Source organism: Bubalus bubalis, chromosome 9 (assembly GCF_019923935.1).
Source record: "Bubalus bubalis isolate 160015118507 breed Murrah chromosome 9, NDDB_SH_1, whole genome shotgun sequence".
Classification (NCBI taxonomy): domain Eukaryota; kingdom Metazoa; phylum Chordata; class Mammalia; order Artiodactyla; family Bovidae; genus Bubalus; species Bubalus bubalis.
Window position 1 is genome coordinate 530,664 of NC_059165.1, and position 14,259 is coordinate 544,922.

A 14,259-nucleotide genomic window follows, 5' to 3' on the forward strand; every position below is an offset into this window, starting at 1 on the left:
CATGATGTACACCTTTGGCCACTTTCAACTAGTGCTTTCCCTTCTCTGTGGCTGCTGAGAAAACTCAAGGACTTACTTCCGGGGATACTCTGGAGGGTGGGTGCAGCCTTAGGCTTGGACTGCGCTTCTAGGGAAAGGCATGGACTCTACAGTAGTGACCGGAACCATGAGGGCAGGGAGGATGAGAAATGGAAACGAACGGGAGAAGACGTAATGGTCCTCACCCTCAGAAAACTTATAAGTGGTACTCAGGGTGACTGGGGGCACCTCCGGGGTGCTTAGCAAGTTCTCTGGGTGTCGAGCACTTTGGAAGCTCACGGTCCAGCCGCAGCCCGGCGGAGCCAGGTGCCGTCCAGAGCGCCCGCCCCAGGCGCGCCTCGTGCGCCCGGCGCCCCGCGCGCAGCCCCGGGCGCACGCCGGCCGCGCGGCCTCGAAGATCTGGGTCAGCCGGGGCTGAGCGCGGGCGCCGCGGGCTCCGGGGACGGGAGGAACAGCGAGGCGGCGGACTCTTGTTAATCCAGAAAAGGGAGTTTAGAAGCAGTGATGTGAGCGGGACAGCGCCCTAGAGGTTGCGCCTCCGCCTTCTGGGCTCCGACAGCGCCAAAGGGGACTTTAAGGGAAGGAAGACCCGAACCGACGGGCTGTTGAGGGCTGAGCACCCAGTCCGGGCTCTCCTGACACCCGACTCCGGCTTTCCCCTCCCCAGCGCCCTGCCTTGCGTTTCGGGGTCTGCAGAGCCCCGGTCCTTGGGGAGTCCCTGGGGGTCATCCCCGGATCGCCGCGCGTGAGCCCCAGCAAAGCTCGCAGGCCCCGCCGAGCCTGGGAACGAGGCCGGGCTGGCGAGCGCGGCGGGAAAGGTACGGGCCGGGCTGCGGCGGCGACGCGAGCCAAGGGGAGCCTTTCGGTGGAAGGCGCGCCGCGGCTCTACCCCCGCAGCGGTGCTCGGTTCGCTGTTTGAAGCCCGGGTTGTGGTGCTAACAGGGGTGCGGGGCAGCGGATGATTCACCGCTGACTGAAAAGATGGGCTTTTCTGGAACCTTCCAAGTCTGGGGTTTAGTGTCATGCCAGGATCCTTTGGAAGAGAAGTCCTCCGCCCCGCTCTCCGTCCACCAGCAGCTCCTCAGGGTCTCGTGGGATGATGCCAAAGCCTGATTCATCCGCTGTGCAGTCAGAGGTGTCTCTGGAGACCGGGTAGGCAGACATGAGTTTCAGACACAGGTCTCTTCTCTGAGTTGGGACATGCTGACGGGGCAGAGACGGGGAAAAGCAGCTTCTGCCTAGGTCCACTTGCGTTCCTCTAGGGTGTAAGCGAACCGACTCCCTTCCTTTGTGTCTGCCTTGAGAACTGCGTCTCCGTCGGGTTTCGTGGGCGCAGGGCAGAGAGGGAGCTGCCTCCTCCTGAGCATCCTGGAAGACTTCTCTGCAGTCTGCACTGCGCGGAACACTGGCCCGGAGGACTCGATCTCCTTCCCTGTTACTGAGTGGCCTCGTAGGCCCCTTCGGTCTGATGCTCAGCACCTCTTGCTTAACCGATGCCAGTTGCCTTGACATTTACAGTCATACGTCCCCACCTGAATCCAAGCTGTCTTTCCAGCCTTATCTCCTTTATTCTCCTAGACGTCTGCCAAATAGCAGCTGAAGTTAATATGCTCTTAAGGTGTCCTTGGGGCTTGCCAGGTGGCCAGTGGTAAAGAACCTGCTTGCCAGTGCGGGAGATGTAAGAGACACGGGTTCCATCCGCGAGAGTAGGAAATGGAAACCCACTCCAGTGTTCTCGTCTGGAAAATTCCACGGACCGGGGCGCTTACAGTCCATGGGGTCACAAAGAGTCAGCCACAGCTGAGCAACTGAGCAGGCGCAAGGTCGCGTTCTTCCCAGCCTCGCGTCCTGGGGGCAGGTATTCTCCTAGCGCTCAGTACTCACTCAGACGGCTCCTTCATAAGTGCTCCCTTACCTGGATGTGGTCTCCCTTTCCTTTGAGCCATATTTATTTTGGGCTTCCCTTTTATGACCGCCATTTACTTTACATAATGTATATGTATAAATGGTTCAAGTGGATTCCAGGAGTATAGCATCAAAAAGTTAGAAAAAGAAAGCTTTAAGGAGAAGTTCTTTCAACAGGAAAAGATTCGCTTTCTGACAATGATCTTAAAAGATCTGTGAAGTGACAGTGGCTCAGTCGCGTCCGACTCTTCGTGACCCCGTGGACTGTAGTTCTCCAGGCCCGGATACTGGGGCTGATCTGTACTGCAGCTTACTGAGGACTTGAGTATATATTATGTTTCTTTCTTCTTTTTCTTTCTATGCAGCACATGAAGCTGAGCCCCATAGTGCTAATGATGATGATCGTAGGCAGAAGAAACACTGGCTTCCCCTAATGAACTTGTAGAGTCCACTATATTCTCTCCTTTGCAATGATGGTTTGGAAGATCAGAAGTCATTTTTGAACTCGTCTTAATTCTTCATTTCTTAATAATGTTCTACAGTCCATGGTGTCACAAAGAGTCGGACACGACTGAGCAACTAAGCACAGCACAGCAGATGACCCTCCCTATACCCGATTCCCACATTTTTTTTATTCCTTGGTACCTTTCTTTTGTCTGGACTCTTTTTTTTTTTTTTTTTTTCTTACCTTTTATTTAGTACCAATGCAGCAGTGGCCACAGGGCTGGAAAAAGTGACTTTTCATTCCAATCCCAAAGAAAGGCAATGCCAAAGAATGCTCAAACTACAGCACAATTGCACTCATCTCACACACTAGTAAAGTAATGCTCAAAATTCTCCAAGCCAGGCTTCAGCAATACGTGAACTGTGAACTTCCAGATGTTCAAGCTGGTTTTAGAAAAGTCAGAGGAACCAGAGATCAAATTGCCAACATCCGCTGGATCATGGAAAAAACAAGAGAGTTCCAGAAAAACATCTGTTTCTGCTTTACTGATGATGCCAAAGCCTTTGACTGTGTGGATCACAAGAAACTGTGGAAAATTCTGAAAGAGATGGGAATACCAGACCACCTGACCTGCTTCTTGGGAAACCTATATGCAGGTGAGGAAGCAACAGTTAGAACTGGACATGGAACAACAGACTGGTTCCAAATAGGAAAAGGAGTACGTCAAGGCTGTATATTGTCACCCTGCTTATTTAACTTATATGCAGAGTACATCATGAGAAACGCTGGGCTGGAAGAAGCACAAGCTGGAACCAAGATTGCCGGGAGAAATATCAATAACCTCAGATATGCAAAAGCGTGAAAGAGGAGAGTGAAAAAGTTGGCTTAAAGCTCAACATTCAGAAAACAAAGATCATGGCATCTGGTCCCACCACTTCATGGGAAATAGATGGGGAAACAGTGGAAACAGTGTCAGACTTTATTTTGGGGGGCTCCAAAATCACTGCAGATGGTGACTGCAGCCATGAAATTAAAAGATGCTTACTCCTTGGAAGAAAAGTTATGACCAACTTAGATAGCATATTCAAAAGCAGAGACATTACTTTGCCAGGAAAGGTCCATCTAGTCAAGACTATGGTTTTTCCTGTGGTCATGTATGGATGTGAGAGTTGGACTGTGAAGAAAGCTGAGTGCCGAAGAATTGATGCTTTTGAACTGTGGAGAAGACTCTTGAGAGTCCCTTGGACTGCAAGGAGATCCAACCAGTCCATCCTAAAGGAGATCAGCCCTGGGTGTTCTTTGGGAGGAATGATGCTAAAGCCGAAACTCCAGTACTTTGGCCACCTCATGTGAAGAGTTGACTTATTGGAAAAGATTCTGATGCTGGGAGGGATTAGGGGCAGGAGGAAGAGGAGATGACAGGGGATGAGATGTCTGGATGGCATCACTGACTCGATGGACGTGAGTTTGAGTGAACTCCAGGAGCTGGTGATGGACAGGGAGGCCTGGCGTGCTGCGATTCATGGGGTCGCAAAGAGTCGGACACGACTGAGCAACTGAACTGAACTGAACTGAATGCATTTATAGCAATCCACTTCAAAGGTTTTGGAAAAGAAAACTAATATGGGACAAATCAATTATTATAAAACATTCCCTGTTTCCAGGGAACTCACAATCTATTAAAAATATATGGTTGAAAACCATTAGTGAAATAGTATATATATTTCAAATGGCAACCATTTCAGGTAAGGGCATCTCTGAAAGTTCCTGGTGAGCTCAAGAGTTTCTTGTTTTTCTTTCTTCCATTTGTTCAAATGCTAACGCTGTGAGCAGTGACTACACGTATAGTTTGGAAAATCCTAGGTTAGGGCAAGAATGGGGTCTCCCACGTGGCAGGAAAGTAAGATCAATTTTTTGTGCTCTGTGATTATTCAGATCTTAGGTGATACTCTCACCCATGACTGGGCCAGAGAATGACCCAGAACCCAGCTCTGTCTTCTCCTACCCTCACTAAAAAGGTGTCACTTATTTATCCCCTTAATATTTTAATTCCTTATTTGATTCATTCTTTTCTTTTTCATTGCCTTATTCTTTCCCTCTCATCTTTTAAATTTACTTCTTTTCTCCTCTTCTTTTAACTATACAGAATACTTAGAGTAGCTAGTTCTCATGGGAAATTCAGTTTGTGTCTGGAGAAGTAGATCCAAGTTGTCAGCAAAAAAGGATATTTTTTTACCCTATTAAATCATAGTGTCTTTTATGTCTATTAAATCATTGGACTTTAAAAAATGGAAGAGAGAGCTTATTGATGAAATGGGAGAGATTTCCCTCTAGAGAGTGAGAAAAGTGGAAGACACCAAGCTTGGTAATGTATTAGGATGTGTGATAACGAACTTCCCCCAGGAGAAGTGAATTATTCTAGATCCTTCAGAATACTAGTCATATAATTAGTCCTTCTTTTGGTGTTTATATTTTCATGCAGAAAGGAAGGGTCACACTTTGCAACAGTGAACATTCTTTCTTGATATTCTCCCTTCATTATCGACAGGCATAATACAGTATGTGCGTGATCTGAAGTAGTCAGTGTATGCTTTGAGATGATTGCAGCCCATACCCATTTTGACCATTAATTTTGCATTGTATACTTGTTCTCAAGCAGCCTTCCTGTTGGTCTGATCCATTGATTGATTTCACCAAACTTTCTCTAAGATCCTTTGAGAAATGCTCAAAGGATCTTTGACTACTGGTTTTGGGGTTTTTCAAGCTGGTTTTAGAAAAGGCAGAGGAACCAGAGATCAAATTGCCAGCATTCGCTGGATCGTCAAAAAAGCAAGAGAGTTCCAGAAAAACATCAATTTCTGCTTTATTGACTATGCCAAAGCCTTTGACTGTGTGGATCACAATAAGCTGTGGAAAATTCGGAAAGAGATGGGAATACCAGAACACCTGGGGACATATATAGACCAGAGAGTGGCATGAGGGAGTTTCCTGTGACAAATGCAAAAAACATCCTTTTATCTCATTTTATTCCCAGGTTGGTTTTACCTGCATAATGTTGCCAGGTATTTTTAAATTAGGGAGTGAAAGAGGCTAAATATATGTGTGAAAACCTAGTACTTGTACTCATTCCTCTGGAAAGAAACAGTATAACCCTCATCCCTTTGGAGTAAAGCAAAAAGCTCTTGCTTACTTTACTGTTTTCTACAATCAAATAGGAGATGAACAAGGAGAAGGCTGTTCAAGAAGCAAGTAGTTGAGCTTTGTTAGAATGCTGTCAGAGACGTCAGAGCTGAAGGATAGTTCCATGCTAGGTATCTTTGTGGGGCTATTTACTAGGCTGGATATTTTCTATGCCCCCTGCCCCAGATACATTCTCCACCCTTCCCTATCTTGCTTTGTACATCAGGGAAATTGATCCATAGAATTGTATCAACAGGCTCCCTGGACCTCTGGCTTATGGGTGGGTTCAGCCATAGGAGATGTTGACAAGAGATCAGAGGGTCGGAGGACAGTGAAGGTAGGTTTTTAATTCACTTGCTTTCTCCTTGTTGACATTCTTAGATCGGATGCTTTCTTCTCTAGATCTCATTGGTGGGCTTTTTCATCTTGCTGCCTTCCCGGCTCTGGTAACCGCTCCTTCTCTCTGTTCCTTTAGGTCTAGGGGTGTTAATGGCACTGATTCTTGTATTACAGTGTGCCTGCACCAGACCCAGTTTATACCCATTGTCTTGGCATAATCAATTAATAAAGCTTCCTCCTACCCTTAAGTGGCACTACTTGAATAATAAATTATATGATTATCAATTTCCCTATAGTTCTTCTGTCAAACTCTCCTGCAGTTACCCAGTTTAAACGTGCCCTTTGTTTCCTGTGGGGCGTCTGACTGGTACCGTAACCTACAGTCATCTTCAGGAAGACTTCATCTAAAATCCCTTTCCTCACATTCTGTGTCTAACTTGTGGCATTATACTGGCTTTATAACTTTTGCCCAGGAAATGGTGGCTCTTGATTATAATTAAATTCTAATTTTTGGAAAAAAGTTTACCTGCTCTTAAGTGTGAAAGATGAGTTATAAGAAATTCTTCAATTTTATTTTTCTTTCTTTCAAATAACATGTATTCCTAGTAATATAACCAGCCAAGATTTGTAAGAAGCTATCCACCTACTTGATTCTATTGTGTAATTTGCTTAGTAAGTTGAGCCCTTATTGTTTACATATAAAAGGGTAAATGACAATTATATGAGTCAAGTGGTTTGTGAGTCAGGTGGTAGCCAATAGCTTAACTGGTATGTTGGAGGCTCTCCAAAGATCTCCCCTACAGTGAATCCCACTATTCTCAGTAATGATATCTGGGGTAAGCAGTCACCCTAAATATTTTCTCTCTTAAACAACTATTTATGATTGTGGTTCATTATAGTCTTTTCTTTTCAGAGAGCCAGTCAGAGTTTCTGAGAAAGGGCTACCTCAAAATTCTAGAATTTCAGACTCATGGTGAGGATGGAGGAAGAAGAAAGAAAGAGGAGACTGGAAAGTTGAAGGTGATGAATGGACAGCAAGGAAACGTGGCCTCTAAGAATCTGACCTGGAGCCAGTCCTCAGGTGGGACTGTCACCTAGAAAAGGTGCTGAGAGTTTAGAGCAGGTGGTCAGCAAATTACAGCCTGTAGGCTGAATCCTATCCAGCCGCTTATATATGTAAAGCAAGTTTATTGGAACAGAGCTATGCCCATTTGTGTATTGCATTGTTTCTGGCTGTTTCTGCTCAGCAAAACAGTTGAGTGGTTGAGACGGAAACCATTTGGCCTGCAAAGCTTAATATTTGGTGTCTGGCCTTTTACAGAAAAAGTTTATAGACCTCTGGTTTTGAGAATCAGTCCACTTAGCCCTATAATAGTTTTGGTTGTTGACTTTCTCTGGTGCTTACCATCCTTTTATAAAAAAAGATAACCATCAACAGTGTGTAAGTGTCCTGTGGCCCCAAACCAGTAATTTCTACATGAGGGTGGCAGAGGGTGAGGTGGTTGCATGGCATCACCAACTCAATGGACATGAACTTGAGCAAACTCTGGAGATGGTGAGGGACAGGGAGGCCTGGCCTGCTGCAGCCCATGCGATCACAAAGAGCTGGACATGACTTCTCAACTGAACAACAACAAATAACATTTTATTTGCAACTGAATCACTGCAGATGGTGAATGCAGCCATGAAATTAAAAGACTTGCTCCTTGGAAGGAAAGTTATGGCCAATCTAGATAGCATATTAAAAAGCAAAGACATTACTTTGTCAACAAAGCTCTGTCTAGTCAAGGCTATGGTTTTTCCAGTGGTCATGTATGGATGTGAGAGTTGGACCATAAAGAAAGCTGAGCGCCAAAGAATTGATGCTTTTGAACTGTGGTGTTGGAGAAGACTCTTGAGAGTCCCTTGGACTGCAAGGAGATCCAGCCAGTCTCTCCTAAAGGAGATCAGTCCTGAATATTCATTGGAAGGACTGATGCTGAAGCTGAAGCTCCAATACTTTGGCCACCTGATGGGAAAAGCTGACTCATTTGAAAAGACCCCGATGCTGGGGAAGATCGAGGGCAGAAGGAGAAGGGGACGACAGAAGATTAGATGATTGGATGGCATCACTGACTCAATGGACATGAGTTTGGGTAAACTCCAGGAGTTGGTGATAGACAGGGAGGCCTGGTGTGCTGCAGTCCATGGGGTCACAAAGAGTCAGACACAAATGAGCGACTGAACTGAACTGAACTGAATTGAACAACAACAAATAACATTTTAATCAAGGGAATTTTCTCCCTTTTGTTCTTCTTATGCTTGTTCCTCAAAATTTGTACTGTGAACTTTTAATTCACAATAAGTACCTGGGAATATTGATTATACTCCCAAGTTCCCAAGTCCTTTCTCATGTATTCCTAACGGTTTTAAACGTTCAAATCTCTTTTAGAAAACAGTTGTTTCAAAAGTGCATTAGGAAAGATACGGAGTTGATAAACAAAGATATGCAGTAAGTACCTCACACTTTGTTATTTTACAAAACCAGGAAAGAACCTGGAGAACTTCATACCTCAGAGAATACAGACTACTCTCACCTGTTTGAAATGAGAGATTCATAGAGTTATTTTGTCACTGTTATTCCTATTAGAAGAATGTGCCAGTGTGCAACTCCATTATAATCTAATTCAATGAAGGGTACTTGATTTTCTTTAAACCCTTCCCCAAACTCTTCTGGAATTGAATACTTTCCACTTATATTTGGTTGGCCAAAAAGTTCCTTCAGTTTTTTTATAAGTAAAAAGGCACATTTTTCATTTTCACCAAGAACTTTATTGAACAACATAGTCATCATTTCGTTCTACTACCATCTGCCATTTTCTAGACAACTTTATTATTTCATCTTTCCAAAACTTTTTATATTTTTGAACAAAGAACTGTTCCAGGTGCCTTTTACAGTCTTTCTTCCAGGTAATTGAAAATTTTTCCATTAAGAGAATTTTGTAAAGACTGAAATAAATGAAAATTCGAAGGTGCAAGATCTGGTGACTACAGCAGAATCAGATCTTACCAGCCAAACTGCAACAGTTTTAGCCTGGTCATCACAGAAACACGTGGTCTTACATTATCCTGATGGAAGATTATACGTCTTCTGTTGACAAATTCTGTTGAGGTCCTTTAATGGACTGGAACCTGGTGGTCCGGAGTCGACTGATAAGAAAGTAAAGGAGAGAGAAAGAGGCTGATATTCCTTGGTTTATGCAGAAAGCCAATAAAGTCCGTGACATGGGGCTTGCTCTGTTCTTTCTTCTAGTCTTGTATTATTTCCTAAATTTCAAATTATATCAAAATGAAAAACTGCAGAATAATCACAGATGCAGTCAAGCCTCAGTGTATCATTCCATAATTCTGTAATTATTGTCCCTTTCTCAATGGCTTTGTAATTTTTAAAAACAACTATGTATGTTTAAAAACAATATATATGTTTTTAGTTTCTAAAAAGCTTATATAAATACTACTATTCTCTATGTGTTCTTAGACATTATGTGCATCTATAATATATGTATATATGTTTATACACACTGGCAAAATATTACACATATCTGTTTATATCTATTTTCACACAAATGGTAACATTGCTGTACACTATTATGAGCACTTTTTTCTTCAAATAATAATAAGACTGATACTGTTCCCTGTTATTTCACAGTTTTTCTAGAATGTTTGTTGTTTCACAGTATTCTATTTGTATGAAAACATCAAAATTTATTTAAAGTCTCCTGTTTTATGAAATTATTTCCAATCTGCTATTTGAAATAATGCTTCAGTGAATAATTTGGTGTGTTCATTACTTAGCACATTTTGCCCATGTGTGAATTATCCGTAAGATAAATTTCTACAAGTAAATTGCTGTGCCAAAAGGCACACCCTTCTGTAATTTGGTAGGTATTATCTAACTGGCTGTATCATCCAGCGTCTGTTTACAGAGCTGCCAACAGGATAGTGTCGCCTCAGTATCGTATGAGAACTCGGGTTCCGCGTCAACATAGGGTGTTGTCAAAATTGCCTCTTTTGCCAAGTTAATGGGTGAAAACTTAGTTTTCTTTTTGTGGTTGTTTTCAAGTTTATTGTAAGCCTCTTTAGTTTATGTAGACTTAGGGATCATTTGTATTTCCTTTTATGGGAGCTGTGTGGTTAAATGCTTTATCTGATTTTCTAAATGTTGATACCTTTCTTATTAATTTGAGAGAGTTCTTTATAAATTGAGAGATTATCCCTTTGTTTGTCATACAAACTGCAACAATTATCTTTAGGTTTGTGATTTGTTTTTGACTCTGCTGGGCAGATTTATTTTTAAAAATCTAGCTGAATTAATCAGTATTTTTTTTTCTCATGTCTTCTTTTGTGTCATAGCTGGAAAACCTTTACCCATTCTAGGTTTAAAACAAGGAAACAATTTTTGTTCACATTAATGCTATCATGGTTTCACTTTTTACATTGAAATCCTTGATATCTCTGGACTTACCCTGGGATAAAGAGTAAGACACAAGAGACACGGGTTTGATTCCTGGGTCAGGAAGATCCCTGGGGTAGGAAATGGTAATTCATTCCAGCATTTTTTCCTGGAAAATCTGGTGGATGGTGGACAGGGGAGTCTGGCGGTCTACAGTCCAGGAAGTCAAAAAGAGTCAGACATGACTGAGCACAAACACACACATGGGTGTGAGACAGGTATCTACCTTTTTTTTTTTTTTTTTTAAAGCAAAAACAAACAAACAAAAATACCAAGTAGTTATTTGAATATTACATCTGGTGGCATCACCAACTCAGTGGACATGAGTTTGAGCAAACTCTGGGAGACGGTGAAGGACAGGGAAACCTGGCATGGTGCAGTCCACGGGGTCACAAAGAGCCAGCATGACTGAGCAACTGGACAACATCTGAACATTAGCTTTTGAATAATTCATTTTCTTCTATTGATTGTTAAGTATACTGGTCATGTATCTGGATACATCTGTGTCAGTATAAAACCATAGTTTTATGTTAAAATTTACTCCTGATAAAATTTTTTGCTCTGAAATCTACTTTGTTTAATATTCATAGAGCCATCTCAGATTTTGATTAATTAAAGCATGGTATATTTTTATCCACATTTTATTTTTAACCTATTTATATCTTACCTTTAAAGTTGGTTTTTCTTGTAGCAGCTCTTGTTCTTTTCATACAATATGACAACATTTGCCTTTTAATCTGAATACCTGTTCAGATCATTTATATTTAATATACTTATTGATAATGTTGGGTTTGAATCTATTATTCTGCTATTTTTCTATTCTACCATATTTTCTTTGTTTCCTTTTCCTTTTTTCTGTCTTCTTTTGAATTAATTCAGCATTTTTTTAAGATTCTATTTTATCACTGTATTTGCTCATTTGTTATGGTTCTTTTTGCATGTGTGTGTATGTGGCTGCTTTAAAATTTGTAGTACATATCTGTAGATTATCAGTTTACCTTCAAGTAATATATCATTTCATGTGTAGAATAAATATGTTATAAAAATGTGTTTGTTTTTCTCCCCTCTTGGCTTCTGTTCAATTGTTATATACTTTATTTATATATATTTAAAACCCCACAATACATTATTATTTTGTTGACATAGCCAATTAACTTTTAAAGAGATTCTTAAAATAAGAATTCTTAAAATTTTACCATATATATTTATCCATATAGTTGTTATTTCTTGTGATTTTCTTATGTTGTGTAGACCCATACTTCCTTCCAGCAGTCATTTTCCTTCTGCTTGAGGGACATGGCATACTCAGTCCCTCAGTGGTGTCTGACTCTTTGTGACCCCACGGACTGTAGTCTGCCAGGCTCCTCTGTCTGTGGGATTTTCCAGGCAAGAATAGTGGAGTAGGTTTCCATATCCTCCTCCAGGGGATCTTCCTGACTCTCTTTAGCACTTTTGTAGTTCAGATATGCTGGTAAGGAATTCTTTCAATCTTTGTATGACCACCCTCACATCCCTGCAACCTCCCCAGCCTTCTTTGCCTTTAATTTTCAAAGATACTCCGCTGAATATTTTTTCTTCATTATTTTAAAGATTTGCTCTAATGGCTTCTATTATTTCTAAAAATAAACCTGCTGTTATCTTTATGGGCTTCCCTGGTGGCACAGTGCAAGATAATCATAAAATGTCTTTTCCTCTATCTGCTTTTAATATTTTCTCTTCACCTCTGGTTCTTTTTATCTCCTGTTTGTTGAGGTAAAATTAACACATTGTATGCATTTAAGATGTGCAAAGTATTGAAAGTAATCAAAGAGAGAAGTTTATAGTAATAAATGCCTACATTAAGGAAAAAAGAAAGACTTCAAATAGCCTAACTTTCACACCTCAAAGTGAGAAAAAAAGTAAACTAAGCCCACAGTTAGCAGAGGGCTTCCCTGTGGCTCAGCAGTAAAAAGTCCACCTGCAATGCAGGAACCACAGGTTGGGAAGATCCTCTGAAGGAGGGCACAGCTCCACTGTTCTTGCCTGGAGAATCCCATGGACAGAGGAGCCTGGAGGTCTATGATCCAGAAGGTTGCAAAGAGCTGGACATGGCTGAAGCAACTTAGCACGCATACAAAGCTAGTAGAAGGGTGGATATAATAAAGATTAGAATAGAAATAGGAATTAAAGGACAGTAAAAAAAAAAAAAAAAGAACAATGAAACTAAGACTTGATTTGTTGAAAGGATAAACAAAGTTAGACAACTGTTAGCTAGACTCACCAAGAAAAAAGAGAGACCACTCAAATAAATATAGTTATAAAAGAAGGGGAGACATTATGGCTGATAACTACACAAATACACAACAGATCATAAGAATGACTGTGAATAATTCTATGCCAATGAATTTGACAATCTAGAATAAGTGGATAAATTCTTAGAAACATACAACTATCCAAGACTGAATCATAAAGAAATAGAAAATATAATCAGACCAGCTACTAATGAAATTTAATCAGATTAATAATCTCTCAAGAAAAGGACCAGCTGGTTTCATTGATGAGTTCTATCAAACTTGTAAGAAGAATTAAGACCAATTCTTCTCAAACTCTTCCAAATAGAAGAAGAAGAGGGAATACTTTCAAGCTCATCTTACAAGGGCACTACAAATAAAGAAAACTACAGGATGGTATCTTTGATGAATATGGGTGTGGAAATCATCAAAAAAATAGCAGACTGAGTTCATCAGTGCATTAACATGCTCATATACTATGATCAAATGGAATTTATTCCAAGGATGCAAGGATGGTTCAACATCTCAAATCAATCAATGTGATGTGTCACATTTAGAAGAAGGAAAGATTTTTATGGGTAAATATATATGGTAAGATTTTCTTATTTTAAAAATCTTTTTAAAAGATAATTGGTGTCCGAGAGAAACTTCAACCAGTGTCCCCTTAATGGTGTTTTAAAAAACTCATGTAAGTTCTTTGTGGAGAATATCATTTATAGACCAAGATGGTACCCTGATTGTTGATATTTTTATTAAATATAAGATTCTGAACGTTCTATTCTGTGTTGAAGTTGTTAAAAAAATTTTTTTTCTCCTTATTACCGAAAGCTTTCAGTAACCATATCAATGTAATTTTTCATGGAGAAGTGAAATGACTCAGTCTCTTTGACATTGCAATCATGTGATGGTGATAACAGATTTAATTAATGTGTATAAATAATTTGATTGCAGTAACATTGCTGTTGATGGGATTAATGCTGTGACTTTTTTTAACATTTATTTTTAATTGGAGGATAATTGCTTTAGAACCTTGTGTTGGTTTCTGCCATGTAACAACATGAATCAGCCCTAAGTATACATATATCCCTTCCCTCTGGAACCTCCCTCCCATCGCTGCCCTTCCCACCCCTTGAGGTTGATGCTGTGACATTTATGTAACCCCATCAAAGTGCAGCTAAGAAGGTTGCTTTAATAAAAATAAAAATAAGTCTTTTATTTGTATATAAAAAAAAAAAAGATAATTGGGTGTTTCAACAAAATAATAATAATGTATTGTGGAGTTAAATATGTATGAATAATGTACATATCATCTCAATAGGTGCAGAAAAGTCATTTGACAAAACTCAACATCCTTTCATGACAAAAACTCTCAACAAAGTAGGTATAATGGGAACATAATAAAGGCCATATATGACAGTTCTGTTCAGTCCCTCAGTTGTGTCTGACTCTTTGCGACCCCATGGACTGCAGCACGCCAGGCCTCCTTGTCCATCACCAACTCCTGGAGTTTACCCAAACTCATGTCCATTGATTTGGTGATGCCATCCAACCATCTCATCCTCTGTCATCCCCTTCTCCTCCTGCCCCCA